Source organism: Hetaerina americana, unplaced genomic scaffold (assembly GCF_022747635.1).
Source record: "Hetaerina americana unplaced genomic scaffold, ioHetAmer1.1.p SCAF_18, whole genome shotgun sequence".
Lineage (NCBI taxonomy): Eukaryota > Metazoa > Arthropoda > Insecta > Odonata > Calopterygidae > Hetaerina > Hetaerina americana.
This window is the reverse complement of record NW_027286741.1, coordinates 10436564-10449892: the sequence shown is the minus strand read 5'-3', so window position 1 is coordinate 10449892 and position 13329 is coordinate 10436564. Positions and strand designations below refer to the sequence as shown.

General features: G+C 40.1%; 1 long non-coding RNA gene across 2 annotated transcripts; it reads left to right on the top strand.

The window, feature by feature from the left end:
• Positions 1-11468: 11468 nt before the first annotated feature.
• On the top strand, positions 11469-12575 carry LOC139687226 (uncharacterized). Of its 2 annotated transcripts, none has more exons than XR_011700624.1 (4): positions 11469-11486; positions 11588-12030; positions 12108-12216; positions 12305-12575. It is a non-coding gene; the product is annotated as an uncharacterized lncRNA (long non-coding RNA). The 2 variants fall into 2 exon arrangements; XR_011700625.1 differs by having other exon boundaries at positions 12087-12216.
• The last annotated feature ends 754 nt before the right edge of the window (positions 12576-13329 follow it).

Below are 13329 nucleotides of genomic sequence, written 5' to 3'. Positions count from 1 at the left end.
TCTCTTTCTCTTCACCGGTGGTGACTGGAGAACCGCATCCACTGACGGCTGCATCACGACTGAAGTCTAGCGTGTATTAAAATTGCTTAAGAGATCGGCGATGGAAGAGGGGATGGGGAACAGTCATCTGGGCAGGGCTCAACCTCAGCCTTGAGGCGGTTGTATTGGAACCACTGCGCCAGAGAGTGCGCGTTTCTGAGGGCACAAACGCTACTGCGCAATTTATGACAGGGATTCAGGCAGGAAAATGAGGGGAAGGTACATTTCTCGGGATGGGGGCAGGCCAGCTCCTTTTCCATGCAAATGAACGTGCGCCCCGTGAGATCAGAGAGAAATTCGCACTCTGCCTCGCTAAATGCGTAAAGCCCCGTGACCCCCTCTATGATGGCTTCCAAAGCTGGGGCCAACTCGATGTTTGAGATGAAGCCGTGCTCAAACGAGGTCTCCTCGTTGCAATGCAGTGGATCTTGAAATCGAAGCTTCTTTCCTCCAGCTGTGAGCTTTCCATGACGACGAAAGCTGCCCCAGAAGAGACGATTGCTATCCAAATCGACGGCTGCCATCTCCGTAACTCCCCCCTTTGAAAAGCACACGGCCACGATGATCTGCATCCTTTGGCTTTCTCTTCCGCAATGGATGTTTTCCTCACCAATTCGTCCTATTTATTCTGGAACAGCACCGTTGAGCTCTAGGGTGACATCTGACGCGTCGTAGTTGGTTGAAGGTTAGACGGAACAGCTTCAAGGCTCGGCAGTCGTTGAGATGGGGGATGGTTTGGTGGAATTGGTTGAGGAATTTGTGTAGTTTTTGTCCTAAAGATTTACTCGCGGTATAGAGACAGCAGTATTCACCGCAAATATCCGAATGAAAGCTTTGAATTTGTACACGATTTTGAGTGACTGTGAATGGTTTTAAAAATTGGCGTACGTTCGCTACGAAGGGAGGCAGACCATAAGAATCAAAATACTCGGCTGAATGATTGTCCAAGTATATCCCCACCCAGTGAGAACCAGGTAAATTAGAAGGATCTAAATTAACTATGTAAACTCCATTTTGAGGTGATTTTGGTAACCTATCAGATGCATAGACTCCGCGGAATATTTTAAATTGTCTTAATAACGTATCTATCTGCACGCTATCCATGACTAAAAGTTTGCGATAATGTTCCTGTCTTTATCTATTTCCAATGTAGCGTCATACTCAGCAAAAAGCAGACACGTGACTGTTTTTGTCAACTCTCGCTCGAATTTAGCCTCTATTCTCACCACACCTCTGTCTCCTAAACTTATATGATCCTCATTCCCAGAATTGTCGGGGGTTAGATCAAAGACTAGCATGAAATAACCGTGTCCGAACATGTCGTACGTGATTTGATTACCTCTGTCAGCGTGCTTTATTCCAGTACCCGAAAATAATGTATCGTACGCACGTGCCCAATATTTTTTCCCGTAGAAATTACACTCCAAACCTTCCGAAGGAATCTGAACACCGTTTACAAACATTGAAAAATTCTCCAATGAATAATGAGATAAGGCGAACGGATTCCTCATCACACTGCCCGCATATGATTCATTATCTACCATTGCAAAAACGATTGTGTTAGGTATCCGTCCAACAATAGCATTATCGATATTCAAGGTTCGACCTCCGGCAGGTATAGTAAAAGTCTTTAGTTCAGTTCTTTTGTAATGATATTTCGCATTTTTCCCACTTTGTAATATTTTACTATGCGCCACCAATATGGACGGATTGATTTCAAACTGTTGCACGGAAAGAGTAGCGTCGAGAATTTTCAAGACTCCTTCTTCTCCCTCCATGAGATAGAAGGAGGGAGGTGCAAGCATCAACCTAATTCCAACATCGACTCGATCCAGCAATAGTTGCGACTGATTGAACACGTCCACGTGCAATTTACCAAATAGTTCCACCTCGGTGCTATTCTTGAACCATGATTTTCGTTTCGTGTACCCTGCATTGGAAGAATCCGTCTTATCGATATCATTTCCCGTATCTAATTCCCAGCCTACATTACGCAGGTGCGTTCTGCTCGCATCGACCCCATAGTTTAACGCGTTTTCGAAAAAGCTCCTATAGTGGTAATTATCCTCGGATGGTGTGACAAGAGTTCCATTGAAATATACATTACACTGTTCAAAGAGAGAATGGAGAAGATTGTTGACGACACCCGGCTGATTGGTATCACTATCGGTAAAGTCAGTTAAATTCTTTTTACAGAGTTTCACTTTAAGTCTCAGATAAACGCTATTCAAGTCCTTGTACGCATCTCCAGAATCTTTTATTAGAAATTCGATAACGGATCTATTATCCAACGAAGAGATGGGTTTATATGATACAAGTCGCTTCGAGAGAATGTTCGTCTGTATCGGAGGATTGGGTTGGAATATGTCCAGCGAACTCAGCATGTGCTCACTCATTATGAAAAAATATCACTCAGCGCGACCTTTCCTCGTTTCCGCCTTCTACTCGAATGCTGTTTTTTCTTACCACCAATGGGTTTTATTTTATTTAGCCTTGGACGTTTCACGAACCTCAATCGTCCACCAGTCATACCTTTCAACTTATCCTCGGCCTTGCGTTTCAAGTTCTGCCCCGCCTCGTTTATTCTACTGCGCAGTATATCCTTTACCGGTTTAGTCCCAAGGTCCGCGAGAGCCGCCGCTCCCGCACTCGCTGCTTCCTTACCCACACTTTTCAGTCCGCTGAATAGTAATGGCTTAGCAAAACGCCACAGACCTGCGAGAAAACTTCCAATACCTCGTCCCTTTTGTACCCTGTACGAAGCTCTATACAATGGCCCAATCTCTCCCCCACCTGCTTCGCATAATAACTGTAATATCGGTCCACCACCGATGCCATCTCGACGCAGAATGATAAACTAACGTGAATTAGTTCTTTTTTATAAAGTGTAACACTATTATAGAGCTTTGCTCACCACTACGAAAAGATATGGGCTCACCGAGTTTATCACTCAGTAGAATTTCGATGCTTTCGATATGGTTCTTCTCAACGGGGAAATAATATATCGGATTGAATGTCTGATATTCACCAATTTTAGTATTCAAGATGCGTACGCATCGACTGAGCGAATCACCCACAAATTGCGGTTTGATTATATCTGTGTAGACATATATGTTGGAAGAGGAGTTTGCTATGATTCCTTTTACCACATCGCTTTTGTTTATTGCATGTGCTTCCTTCGCTGCTAGTATGGATATTATACCTGATATGTCTCCACGAATGTAATTTCTACTAATCGTACTAAAATCCGACAGAGTAGTAATAAATAAATCTCGAAAGGAATTATACGTGCCCGGAAGTAAAGTGTAAGTAACGTTTTTAGCAGTAATTAACACGCCAGGTTCTATACGCTCACTCAATCCTGATACGTTTTCAGCGAATGGAAGATCATCATTATTCGCATTAAAGATTTCCGTTTGTACTGCTTTACGTTTCGCTTTATCTAGTTCGAGGAATGGTTTGACAAAGGCCTTACCTAGTGATTCGTATGAGCCAGTAGGCACTACAAAGAACGAACCATCTTTTAATCTAATTTTAACGTCGCTAGATTCATACCTCGGTCCTCCTATCTCTCCGCGAACTAATCCCTTTTCATTTCGCGTTCTATTATCTTTAGAAGACGCTTCTTCTTCTTCCTCCAAAGTTCCAGCATCTCCAATTACCTCTCTTACTTCACCAGAAAGAATATGAATAGATGGAAGGGAAATTTCCGCCAGACCTACGTACCAATCATCATTCATCAAATCGATACGATGACTCAATTTTGTTTTGTAGTTAGCTATCGTATTTCTCGGATAGAAATCCCTCGAACTGTCGCTAGGTAGTGTAAGATAAAATTCGTTCATAATGTACGCACGGAGGAGGCAGGAATCCAAGAATTAAATGAGGATGGGTATCCTTCCCACTTGACAAAGTATTCCAATTTAGGTCCACTCCCTTTACGTCTCAAAACTTTTTCTATCCTATATTCCGTCTCGGAGGACACATTCACCTTGACTAGTTCTTCCACATAGAAACTACCCTTTATATCCTCACCGTTAAGGTCCTTCAATTTATATGTCGGTATTGACCTCGATCGATCCACGTCCGCGATTTTGAATATTTCACTAGTATAGTTTGGAGTGTATCCTTTGGTAAATGGAAGTCGCTCCTTACTGATTCTCACATAATCATTCGCGTTCAATTTAAAATCCTTGCTAGTAAGTGGTTTCCTCATGTGACTAGCGATTGAAAATGCATTTTTTGCATTCACTTTGGAGGGTGCGATACCTGTGCTAGAATGAACGCAATTGTTATAACTACTAATGAGGTTTGGGAGCACATCGACATATTTGTAGGTTGTGTATTTCGTGAAATACTTGTACATTTTAGACTTTAGCGTGCGATTGAAACGTTCAACGAGGCTAGCCTTAATGTCCGGATTATTTGTGGTGTAAAACTTTACCCCTCGATTCGAGAGAAAAGTTTTAAATTTACTATTAACAAATTCACCCCCTTTATCGCTCTGAATTTTCAATGGTTTGCGTTCGCGAAATATAGCCTTAAATACTTCAATTATCTCCTCCGGCCTCTTTGTCCTCAAAGCTTTCGCCCACGCAAAACGGGAGAATAGGTCTATTATAGTCATAATGTAACAGCACCCGTTGTTGTATTTTTTCAATCTTCTCAAATCATTCAAATCGCACTGCCAGCACTCATCAATGTAAGTTACGTTATAGTGATTTCTGGGGAACCTTTTCCTCACCGGTTTGTGTCGTGTATATGCCTCTTGAGATTCTAACCACTCACGAATCACCTTTCGGCCTATTCCCGTAGCTTTATATAATTTTTCAACCGATGAAAACCCGGCAGGGTGCTCTGGGCTATTATATATGTTCTCAATCACGTCGTGTCCCAATCCGGACCGTATGTCTTCGGTTTTCTTACGCGCTCGCTTTTTCTCGGAATTTTTCTTGGAGACGGTAGCTGTTGTTTTCTTTCTCGCGATAGGTTTCGTTTTTTTCTCGTTGACGTTACGCTTTCCATTCCCCCTAGCCTTTCGTGTATGCGTCCCCATGTCGAGTCTAAATCTTTATTCAACCTTTTCACTTCTGCCAGAGTTTTTCTCAATGCGGGGATTTCCTCTCTCTCGTCAGCAACTCGTGACCTCGTTGGTGTTTCTACCAAGGACTTGACTATTGGAACGTGTACGGGGGAGTTTATATCTGAGACGGCGTCAAGGTATTTATCGAGTATTCTTTTATACAAATGCCACTTATCAATATCCTTTATACTTTTCTTAACCAACACACCTTTCATTTCCTTGTCCAATGTACTCAACCTAGCCTTTACACGACTTCGATCAAAAACTTCCGGAGTCACGACTAGCATCTTACGCAGGCTCATTTTCCCAGCAGGCTACCGATGACACCGCTTAAAATTGATCCCAGCAATAATGGTAAAAAACCACCTTTTTGTACGAGCAGCGCACGTTTCTTCTTCACACTCGCCCCCCGCACAGCTAACTTTCTCAACGTGTTACGATGCTTGGATAGTTTTTGTTTTAACCTATTATCTATCTTATGGTTCCCGTTAAGTGTATTCAAACAACAATCGCAAATGGCTTTGATCAACTCGTCGTCCGAGGTTTTAACAATCGCAGTGCGAAGTTTTGGTTTTGCCGATTTTAAGACGTGGAGCAAATGTTTATTGTTCTTCAATCTTTTCATCGTGTAGGGACATGTAAACTACAGTTGCCCCGTCTTTAGGAAATATTTTCGTTCTAAAACGAAACCTCTCGTCTGAGTCCTGACCAAGATCCAGAACCAAATAACCGAATGGTTGTTGCGTAACTTGTTTATATACCCTCTCCAATTCCCCCGATTTTTCCGGATACACCTGCCTAGCCAAGTGACCAAATTGCGACCTATCTCTAGGATTCTTAAAGACAACGATATACTTGGAATTTAGCGAGATGTTTCTCGCTTGCGGGTTTTGATAAAAAATATTCTGCGTAATTAGGAAAACCGAAATGTTAAAGTGATGGCTTCCTCTAGTGAACAGTTTAGAGACGTCTTTGCTATAGGCCCCTTCGCTCATTAAATCATCAATCACGTACAACGTTGGCACACCACCAAATTCTTCGAAAGGCGGTATTTCGGTTCGAAATTGAACGGGTATTCTAATGCTTGGTTCACTTCCAGGAGCACAGCACCATACTATTTCACGTATCGGGCTATTCACCATATAATCTAAATTTTCCAAAAACTGCGTGACAAATGTGGTTTTCCCGCAGCCTGAGGGACCCGCGCAAATACAGGTAAACGGATGCTTCCAGGCTAACGTCATGGTTAACACTGAAATTTAGATTAAAAATATCTTTCTTTTATAATTTCAATCGCCGTTAAAAGCATCATTATGCGTTCGTTTTCGTGGAATTTTATAGTGACCCCACGCAAACGTTTTTATCCCGTCTTCACAAAGGTATCGCTTATCGTCGGATGCATTCAGCGTGACTTTATTCATCTCCATGGTGTAAATATTATGCATTTTACTCCGTATCACGTTCATTTTTCGAAATACCACCGAGTTCTCCCGGAGACATTGTACATAGTCGTTAAATTTTAAACCTTTTTCCTTAACAACTTTCGTTATTCCTTTTGCTTTCTTCTTTTCTTTACCTCCCTCTAGCTTGAACGAATAAAGTTTACTACGTAATCCGACAAAATGTGTCATTAGGTTTCCATCGCATTCGTCCTTGAATTTACCAATTACTTTTTTATTTTGTTCAGAAAAGCAAAAGTGATACTTTGGATAATTCGACGTGTCAAATGCATCTAGGTTCCCCAGAAAATCCCTATACACATCATCCGTTTTTATTTCATATATGAAGCTATCAGTATCGGTGTAGGCGAGGGATATATTTTCCCCGTATTTCGGAAGCATTGTTCTATAATGAAAGTTATACATTAAAGTCTTACTCAAGTCCAAGACACAGAAACCTATATATATAGGTTTATTCATTTTTATGACTGCCTTCCGCATGTGAATGGCAACTAAACACTCGTGAAAAATCGTCCTATCCAGAAATGTTGACTTATTAATTAGTTTTTGTAGTCTTTTTTCGTTTACCACTAATTCCATATTCATACGTTTCCTCACGTTCTCCATTGTTTTCCCAAATACTGCATTGTTCATCAGTTTATAGAAATCCTTCTCAAAATCATTGACTGCCATTTTTCTTTTCTCAGTGTTCAAATCAATATAGGTCTTTAACCAAGGTGATTGACTAAACCTGATTACTCTATGCACCTTCTTCAGCACCAGTCCTAGTTCTAAAGCTTGTTTCAAGTTTACGTAATGAATTACATATTTACTCTTATTTTCGAGAGTTGTTAGCAGTTTTTTATGTTTACCGCCAGGTGGTGTCTTGTTTTCCGGGCAAAGAGGGAGATCTGAATGTGTATCGTGTAGCCTATGTGGGTACTCAAGATCAACTTCAAGAATATATCCAGTTTCACTGTCTTCGGGAACATTTTCAACGTTTAAATCATCAATTTCTGCCTGTGTTAACCATCGAAATTTACCGTAGGGAAGGGGTCTCGAAAGGGCCCACCCATAGAGATTGTTAGCGTCTAGATATGTCAAATAGGTTGGACCTGAATCTGGGTCATGACTTGACATGTATCTATTGTTCGATTCGCAATACCTTTTACAGCATTGTGAAATTCCTCCTCGGATGCCGTTTTCAATCATTAGTATCATGTCGTAGTCAGTCAAAAGCTCTAGTTCTATTTCAGTGTATTTGAGCATTGCATCAAAAGTTAAACCTGGAGCAGTATAATACCACGCAGGATCTAGTTTATACGCGCTGTAGCATACGTCACGAAAATTTTCAAAAACATCAGCTAAAAGGGTCACGTCGCTTTTCAGATAGACATCGCTGTAATCGCCGAGTGTTTCACATTCAAATGCGCCCCAAACATTTTCTGCATGCTGATAATCTGCGTCAGATACATATTCATCGGTCAGTCTGTTGTAAAAATTCTCCTTTTCCGGGAGCAAGGTTTCATCGAGTTTATTCAACGAATCAGTGTAATCATAGGGATAAACCCCCTTTCGTGTAACTAAATTTGTCTTTTCACCGAATATTGTGCTTGTGCATTTAAACTCTGTTAAATTGGCAACCAATGAAGCTAGAGAGGTAGGCATGAATCTAAACGTGTCAACAAACCGAATTTTGAAATTTTCCGTGATAGACTTAGAAAAAGATATATATTTTTCTTCAGAATTTGGAATTATAAATATTTCCCTGTCATCATAGTTAAGCTCTCGTACGATGAAATGCCCATCATATGATGAGAGGTTATGAATAAAGATTGGAAGGAAATTCGGCATTTTATATTGAATGTTACAAAAATAGTGCGCAGGTCCTCTATACTTTCCTGTCAAATGATCATGGTCTCTAACTTTATTCTCCTTCAATTCTTTAACACAAATGTGACATGCGTTTGCAGTTTCAAAATCTGAGTCTTCCTCTGGAGTGAGAGGATTCATTGGAATAATATTTTTGTAAAGTTTACAAACTTTTTCAGCCTCTTCTTTCATCCGTAAAATGAATACCCTAGCAGCATTGGGACCTCGGTACAGGTATGGGTCCTCGCATCCCTCAGGTCCCACTACGATGTAACTAAAGCTGAATGGGGTATGTCTCTGCATTAAATTAGTATAGGATGAGTAAGGATAAGGCTCGCAGGTACTAATATTTTCCAGAAGACATTCAAAGTCAGCGTAAATGACAAAAGGTACCCGAAAAGAATAATTTAAGTTTGTGAATTGTAAACTTTTATTGTCCTCGTCAGGTAGAATGATTTTACTCGGCTCGCCTGTACCTTTACATAGCTGTTGATGCTCTTCTAGCCTGTGCTTACTCTGGTAATGTGTGAGGCAGCGTTTGCAAGTGAATATTCTATTAGAATGCTTCGTAATTTGGGAGTGAATCAATTTATCAAAATTCCTAATCCAACAATAGTGAGCGGTTGTTTCGTTGCTAATGTAAAGGAGGTCGCGATGATCCTCGAGCTCATGATCTACAATTTTTAGTGGGTACACGAGGTTCTTATCTGTCAGACCAAAAACGTTGATTGAAATATTATTGACACGTTCGAATTTGGGAATATCTTTCAGCTCCACCGGGTACGCGATGCAGTCCCAATTGTAACCCATATGGCATGCTCGTGTCTTATACTGGGAAACTCTTTGAGGATCCTTATCGATATTTTTGGCCCAAATGGCATACTTAAAGCAGTATTGATCATCATTTCTGATATTGATAACGGATTTAGTATTCCTAATTTTTATAGGCAGCTCAATGAATGTTGATCCTCGAAATGGCGTGTACTTGTTTATTCGCAGTTCTAAACCTAGCACATTTGATAAGGCCCATCCTGAACCTTTAGCTTGAAATTCGGACTTTTCTTTTAAAAGTTTAGAAAATGTCTCATTGATTACTTCCTCAATTTCATCTGCTAACAATAACCTGCGATTGTTGGTTTTGAAGGAAGCGTTCATTTCATCCCTCTCACCCTTTTTGAATTTGCAAATTAAAACAAGATTGAATTTAATGGCACTATTTTCCACTATTTGAGCATTTATCTTTTCGATCAACTGAGTTTTGATGTTATTGAGAAATGAGATCACGTCCTGTTCACCATCTTCCACGGGAGTAATCCAAAATGTTTTCAGTCTGGAACGAATAGCTGATTCAATTTCATTTAATCCTCTCCCTATTTGCTCGTTGATTTTAATCCGGTGCGCGTTGGTATTCTCATGAGGCATAGCCTCGTCAATGTCATAGAAGATTTCACAGTAAGTGCAAAATTTTCTTCCCTTTGCCTTATCCAGCGCATTTTTCATTCGATTATACGTCCCCATATCAGAAATGTTATCGTCATCAAACACTATTTTCATATATATGTCACTTAATGCCTGTTCTAATTCTTCCGAATTGTGATAGCTACCAGCATTGTAATTTTCTAGAATTTCTTGGATAGAGGGCATGATTAAAGGTTCTTTGAGCTGTTGCTGAAATAAAATAAAAAAATGATACGTATGAAAAAATACATTTTCATCTCATTACATTAAGTGCAGGATCTAGAGGTAGAAAAACCTCGTAACGAATATCATCTACTTCATAACCCCGTTCGAACAGAAACTCGTATTCTTCTGCAATAGTATATTGCTCAATATGATTAAACGTAGTGCGAGGTATTGAATCGGATAAATGGTACAAGATTATGTCAACTTTACTCTGCAAACAATGTCTAAATGAGATACCCGGTGATTGTCTCTTCTCCGTCTTAACGAATGCGCTTTGAACAATATATTTTGATAACTTTAATAATGATATTTTATATAGTGAATTTACGTTAGACATTGCTGTATATATATTACTACTTCTGATTAGTTAACAAACTATGCAATCCTATTGATAAAATCAATTATATATGAATTTCTTTTAGGTATTGCATATACCCTAAGAAATTAATGCGATTATTAATGATATGTACTTACTCCTGACGTCAATGAATACAGCTGATGATTCGGGAGGTGAAATCGGTCCGTAATAGCTCTCTAAGCTGCTCTGGAGGAAATGGAAACTTAACTCTCAGAAGTGGAGTTTTATAGAAATAAAAGCTAATTCCCTCAGCGGAACACCCGTGCAAGAAGGCCACCTAGTTAGAATCAAGTAATGTCATCATCTGTGCATGTGCTGGTCTGGATGTGGATGGAATTAACTAGTTCAACCATTTGAATTATCCACCGACGCAACCTAAGCATGTGCCAAGGTTTGCGGAGTTGGCAGCTTCTACTTAAAAAATGCAATGCTCAATGCCGAACATCCGCGCAAGAAGGTTACCTAGTTGAAATCAAGTAATTTCATCATCTACGCATGTGCTTGGATGGAATTGACTAGTTCAGGTATTTCCTTTCAATTATCCTTCGACGCAACCTGAGCATGTGCCAAGGTCTTTGGAGTTGGCAGCTTCTACTGAAAAAATGCAATGCTCAATGCCGAACATCCGAGGACATGCAAGGAGTTGTTATTGAAAGAGATTAAGGAGGATGAGGAATCTCTCAAGGATGTTGGGATATGTTCAACGAGTGAGGTCAGCGGAGTGAAAAAAAACCCACTCCACTATCCGATCTTGCTTAATGCAACCTCCTCCTCTAACTTCCTAGTTTTAGCACGTAGCATGATGCTCTACAGAAGCGTTCCTGTATATAAACCCTCAGCTTTGAGTCTCCATCATTCAACACCTGGCAGAGATCTACTACCGTCGCTATTATCCGCTCTCCTCTGATCATCGCCGCTCATTGCCGAATTGCCGAATTGCACCATATTCCAGTCTTGTCACCACTCCTGCACCAAAAATCATAATCATGGAGGCTACTACTTCTGCTTCTGGGTAATTATGACTTAGAGATAATTAACATTATTTTAAATGTTATTTGAATATGGTTGAGGAGGGGTCTTTAATATATATATTTATCATATTAAAATTTTCAGAATTTCCATCATCATTAGGAAACTACACCCGTTTGCAAGTACCCCTATGCCATGCTATGAATGCCCTGCTGGATATGATATTAGTGCTGTCCAGTGGGATATAATTCCTAAGCGGGGGCGGGCTTTAATACCTTGCGGATTCTCCCTTGAAATCCCCAAAGGATTTTACGGGAGACTCGCATCCCGCTCTAGTCTTTCGCTGAGGTATGGGATAGAAGTTGGGGCGGGTGTAATTGATCCTGATTATAGGGGGGAAATTAAGGTTCTCCTCTATAACCATAGTGATGAGGATTTTTTGGTGAGAAGAGGAGCTAGAATATGTCAAATCATCCTTGAAAGAATCGCTACAGATGTTTCATTTGTAGTGTCTGATGACGTTACCTCTAATAGTAACCGAGGACAGGGTGGTTTTGGCAGTTCTAATCACCCTCCAGTTAATTGATGTGAGTAACGATTAATATATATATATATATAAACATATGATTTATTGTATACAAAGTTTTCGTTTTTACCTTTGTAGGATGGAGTCCACCCCCTCAACCACGACGCTTAACAGCACCCCCACTGTCAGCGTCACCACCTCCACCTCAACGTCACCCGAAGCGTTGACCTCTTCATCAACTTCTGTGGTAGCTTTTTTAACTGGTTATATCAAATTTTAATAATGCTCGAGGTGTAATTAATATCTACTGACGGTACCTATTTTTATTCTGGCAGGCTAGCATCCGGGAAAGATTCTTTCGGTTGCAGGAGGAGGGGTCATTTCTGAAGAAGGAGGATTTGGAGGAGGAAACCCGCTACCGGGTGGAGAAGGTGGAGATGATGACCACCCGATTCGGGGAGGGGGTGGTGGCGACAATCTTTTTTCGGGGGAGGGAGAAGAAACTTTTTCTCCCCCGAATGTTTACAATGACGGTGGGGGAGGTTATGATTTATAATTATAGCCAAGAAAAGTTTTTTATATGTAAAAAAAATAATCAAATAAAAATTATTTGAAACAAAATGTTCGTTTTAATATATATGAATTTCCACAATTTTGTATCCCTATTCCTTAGAGAAAACATTATATATTTGGTCCACCTATTTGGTATATCAAAGTTTTAGAAATTGGGAATGTTATACCCTTATGTCTGGTATCGTACAGAATTTTAAAAATGGTACCTCAATTAGGGATTTTTCCATACCCTTAGTTTTCCAAGGGTAAACACTTATAATTTTACGGGTAATTCAATGCGGAATAGATAACTAAATTTTCCCTGATAAACTTTCAAATTTAAACCATATTTTTATCTAGAGGGTTTTTTGTAAACGCCACCGCCTAATTCTTATCCTTTCTTTTAGGAATAGTGACCTACCTATTTGGTATATCAAACTTTTAGAAATTGGGAATAGTAAACACTTATGCTCCGTATCATATAGCATTTTGAAAAGGGTACTTCAGTCGGAGATTTTACTATACCCTTATTACCCTAGGGTGAACCCTAATATTTTTACGATTAATTCCACGCGGAATCGGTAGCCAGCTGTTTTCTGATAAACATTCAAATTTAAATCATATTTTTATCTCTTCAAACAACGGAGTTATTGAGCATAATTCCCGAAAATTTCGGCTTTTTTGGCCATAGGGCCAAAACCGCTGGTCCGATCGGTCTGAAAGTTCTGGAAAATACTCAGTACGTTAGTACTGAGTACCCCCACGCTGCTCAACCCGCTAAGGGGTACATAGGGGGTGTCCTTTCGAC